Source organism: Pteropus alecto, unplaced genomic scaffold, assembly GCF_000325575.1.
Source record: "Pteropus alecto unplaced genomic scaffold, ASM32557v1 scaffold476, whole genome shotgun sequence".
NCBI lineage: Eukaryota > Metazoa > Chordata > Mammalia > Chiroptera > Pteropodidae > Pteropus > Pteropus alecto.
In genome coordinates, this window is record NW_006437767.1 from 53,491 (window position 1) to 53,711 (window position 221).

The following is a 221-nucleotide window of genomic DNA, read 5'->3' on the forward strand; positions in this document are numbered from 1 at the left end:
TTTGTCAAATCGTTATTATGTTAAGGTACTTTCCTTCTATACTGATTTTATTAAGTGTTTTGATCATAAATGGATGCTGTATCTTGCCGACGGCTTTTTCTTTTCTTGTTGATATGATCATATGATTCCTATTTTTTTAATTTGTGTATGTGGTGTATCACATTACTTGATTTGCATATGTTGAACCATCCCTGTGCCTCTGGGATGAAACCCACTTGCTT